Source organism: Carcharodon carcharias, chromosome 25, assembly GCF_017639515.1.
Source record: "Carcharodon carcharias isolate sCarCar2 chromosome 25, sCarCar2.pri, whole genome shotgun sequence".
Lineage (NCBI taxonomy): Eukaryota > Metazoa > Chordata > Chondrichthyes > Lamniformes > Lamnidae > Carcharodon > Carcharodon carcharias.
In genome coordinates this window covers 32,750,075-32,754,917 of record NC_054491.1, presented here as the reverse complement: position 1 = coordinate 32,754,917, position 4,843 = coordinate 32,750,075, and positions in this window count along the sequence as shown.

Here is a 4,843-nt window from a genome sequence, read left to right as displayed (position 1 = left end):
TAATATAAGTACAGATAATAAAAAGTTGGAATTCGACATTGGATCTAATCTGGCTGATGAGCAGACATCCCATGATTGTGGAGGAACACCAAAGGCACAATCTTGAAACAAACCTGGTGCAAGATTTTGCACTAATCCTTCCTATTGATACACACAGTAATTGAGCAATCCCAGTTGGTTTTCAACTATTTAAGCTCTTGGCAGCTTGAAGAGCATGATTTGATGTATGATCCTTGCTGTGAAAATATTATGGTTTTAATGTGGGGGAGAAAATGCTAGAAATGCATCCCGCTGACATTGTGTGAGACATACTTTAGAAATCTGTCAAGGAAACTGAACACCCACAGTTTAAGGTGCCTGATGCCTTTTGGCAGGATGGGGCTGGTTTAGAATGTACAGATTAGCAATGATTATAATAACTCAAAATGTGACATTTATTAATGGTAAAGCAGTTCTGGGATATAATTTATTTTGCAAGGCAGTATGTGATCATTTCCAGTACAATCCCTTAACTTACTGATTACTAGGAGTCCACTCTTCCCTTAGCTAGTACAAAGCAGGTAAGGTTTTACAAAATTGAGCTGCTTCAAAACAGTAATTTGTAACAGTACCCTGCAACAGCTTTCCCAGTAATTTAGTGCAATTCATTAGTTATCTTAGCAATCATAAAATACCTGTGAGGCATTGTAATTAACCAGGTTCCAAAATGCTACACTCTAACAAAGTAGGTTACCCAATCCATGTCAACAGGTCCCTTGCTTTAATGCTTATGCCAGTGTGTCAGTCGAGTTGGACACTGGACGATGTACAAGAATGGCCATTATGGATACGATCTGATTTCCTCCCCTCTGCAGGAACATAGGAACAGGAGGTGACCATTCAGCCCTTCAAGCCTGCCCTGCCATTCAGTTAGCTCATAGCCGATGAGTATCTCAGCTCTGTACATCCACATTGATTCTGTAACCCTGAATACACATACTGAACAAAAAGCTTCCCATCTCAGTTTTGAGATTTTCAATTGACTAAGCCTCAACCCTAATTCTTGTGGAGAGTTGGGGCAGAGAAGAGGGCAAATTCCTGATTTCCACCACCTTTCGGGTGAAGAGGTGTTGTCTGACATCACCCTGGATGGCCTAGCTGGAATGTTTAAGTTAATTCCCTCTTTGTTCTGCAGTACTCACTCAAAGAAATTTTATCTACCCTAACAAAACCTTTAATCATATTAAACATCTTATTAGATCACCCCTTAATATTCTATATTAAAGGGAAAACAGGCCTAGTCAATCAAACTTGTTCTCTTTAACTCTTTTAGCCCCATATAATTGTTGTGAATCTGCTGCAGCCCTTTCCCAGGCAAATTTATCCCTCCTGAGGCGTAGTGCCCAGAACTGAATACAATCCTCTAAATGGGCCTAACCAGAGCCATATACAGCTGTAGCGTATTCTCCAGAAAGGCAGGGAAGGTGGAGAAATTGACCTCAATACTGGAGGCCACACATATGGAGCAGCAAAGAGGAATGCAGTAGATACTGCTCCCTGCAGTTGAACCTGAGGTCCTGAAGCCTACCTGGTGCCAAGGTTAAGGACATCTTGTGTGGAAGGAGAAGAGTGCCACTTGTTACGAGTCCACAAGGAACCAACAACATAAGTAGAACTAAGAATGAGATTCTACTGAGGCATTTGATGTGTGCTAGTGTACAAATTAAAATGCAGAACCTCAAAGGGTTAGTAAATGATCCAGGCACAGAATGGCACAGGGACAAAGTTTTATATGTGTGCCTAAAGGAATGGGAGTTAGGGGTTTCAATTTTGTTGGAACTCAGGACAATTCCTCCTAGTGTAAAAAATCTACTAATCCTCCCTCTTTAAAAGAGGGGGATAAAAGCAGAGTAATGAGTTGGAGTGAACTTTGCTACCCTGATAAATTACAAGGACCAAATGACCCAAAGGGGCATTGAAACAGTGCTTCTCTACCCAACTCCCTTTCACGTGCATATCCCTCAAGGCCAAAAGCTCCACTTGTGTAATTAAATAGTCTTAGTCAACAAGAGGTGAGAGAGTATAAAATTAAACACGTTTTCACAAAAGCAAAGAATTGTAACATTCCTGTAAATGGCAAGAGATATGAAGGTCCTTTAAATCCCCACCTAAACTCTTAGTCAAGAAACTGTATAGGGTCCTCTCATGCAGTCTATGTCTGAAACTGGATGTTTAAATGTAGATCACTGAACTATCTTACATGAATGAGTTTCTACATCATTAGCAGAATCCACATGAGCTACCAAGTGAATTAATTAACTTTTTATTGCCAGTTATCCAAAAAAAAAAGGCATCAACGTCATGAATTAACAATTCAGTTCAGAAACTGAACTGGACCAGCCATTTATAAATACTGTGGCTACAAAAGCAGGTCAGAGGCTGGGAATTCTGCGGAGAGTAACTCACCTCCGGACTCCACAAAGCCTACGCTCCATCTACAAGGCACAAGTTAGGAATGTGATAGAATACTCTCCACTTGACTGGGTGAGTGCAGTTTCAACAACAATCAAGAAGCTGGACAGCAGCCTGGACAAAGCAGCCTGTTTGATTGGCACCCATCCACCACCTTCAATATTCACTCCCTCCACCACCAATGCACAGTGACAGCAGTGCATCTACAAGATACACGGCAGCAAGGTCTCTTTGACAGCACCTTCCACAGTATTTATATATGGCTGGTCCAGTTCAGTTTCTGAACGGAATTGTTAATTCATGACATTGATGCCTGTTTTTTTTGGATAACTGACAATATAAAGTTAATTAATTCACTTGGTAGCCCATGTGGATTGGGCGAATGATGTAGAAACTCATTGATGTAAATCTTCTCTGCCGATGCTGCCAGACCTGCTGAGGTTTTCCAGGTAATTCTGTTTTTGTTTTGGATTTCCAGCATCAGCAGTTTTTTGTTTTTAACTCATTGATGTAAGATAGTTCAGTGATCTACATTTAAACATCCACTGCATAAGAGGACCCTAGACAGTTTCTTGACTAAGAGTTTAGGTGGGGAGTTAAAGGACCTTCATATCTCTTGCAAGTTCCCCCAAGCCACACACCATACTGACTTCAAAATATATCACTGTTCCTTCACTATCGCTGGGTCAAAATCCTGGAACTCCCTAACAGCACTGTGGCTCATAGAGTTATACAGCACAGAATCAGGCCCTTCAGTCCACCGTGACTGTGCCGGCCAATAAGCACCTATCCCAATCCCATTTTCCAGCACTTGGCCCGTAGCCCTGTATGCTATGGCGTTTCAAGTGCTCATCTAAATACTGTAGGTGTTCCTACAATACATCACTGCAGCGTTCAAGAAAGCGGCTCAGCACCATCTTCTCAAGGACAATTAGCGATGGGTAATAATGCTGGCCTGGCAATGGTCCCACATCCTTTGAAAGAATTTTTAAAAATTAACCTTTGAATCATAGTTAGCAGCAATTGAACTTAGACAGTGGGTGTTGGAGTAATTAGTTATTTGCTACAGTAACTGGTTTCAAAGGAAATTCAATTACATCAGAGTAATTAGCAGCAACTGCTTATTGTTTATAAATTTACAGTTGATATAGTTAGCAATGTTAATATAAATTGGTGAGATTAGTTTCCATAGTATTTAAAGCACAGAAACAGGTACTTAGGACTAACAGTTCCATTAGGTTAATGTTCTTACATAGGATTATATAGGATATATGGCACAAGAACAGGTCCTTCGGCCAAACCAGTCAATTCAAGCATTTTTGCTTAATTCTAATCTCCTTCTACCTTTCCCCAGTTAAATCTATCATTGTAACCCTCTAATCCATTCTCCCTGAAATGAACAAAGAACAAAGAAAAGTACAGCACAGGAACAGGCCCTTTGGCCCTCCAAGCCTGCACCGATCATATTGCCTGTCAACTAAAACATTTTGCACTTCCGGGGTCCGTATCCCTCTATTCCCATCCTATTCAGGTATTTGTCAAGCTGCCTCTTAAACACCACTATCGTACCTGCTTCCACCACCTCCTCTGGCAGCAAATTCCAGACACTTACTACCCTCTGTGTTAAAAAACTTGCCCCGCACATCTCCTCTATAGTTTTCTCCTCTCACCTTAAATCTATGTCCCCTAGTAAATGACTCTTCCACCTTGGGAAAAAGCTTCTGACTATCTACTTTGTCCATGCCACTCATAATTTTGTAAACTTCTATCAAGTCGCTCCTCAATCTCCGTCGCTCTAGTGAGAACAATCCGAGTTTCTCCAACCTCTCCTCTTAGTTAATAATCTCCAGACCAGGCAGCATCCTGGTAAACCTCCTCTGCACCCTCTCCAATACCTCCATATCCTTCTGGTAATGTGGTGACCAGAATTGCACGCAATATTCCAAGTTTGGCCTAATTAAGGTTCTATACAGCTGCAGCATGACTTACCAGCTTTTATACTCAATACCCCTGCCAATGAAGGCAAGCGTGCCATATACCTTCCTGACTACCTTATCCACCTGCGTTGCCACTTTCAGTGACCTGTGGACCTGTACACCCAGATCCCTCTGCCCATCGATGCACTTAAGGGTTCTGCCATTTACTGTGTAATTCCTGCCTGTATTAGACCTTCCAAAATGCATTACCTTGCATTTGTCCGGATTAAACTCCATCTGCCATTTCTCTGCCCAAGTCTCCAACCGACTTATATCCCGTTGTGTCCTTTGACAATCCTCTTCACTATCTGCAACTCCTCCAACCTTAGTGTCGTCTGCAAATTTACTAATTAGCCCAGTTACATTTTCCTCCAAATCATTTATGTATACCACAAACAGCAAAGGTCCCAGCACTG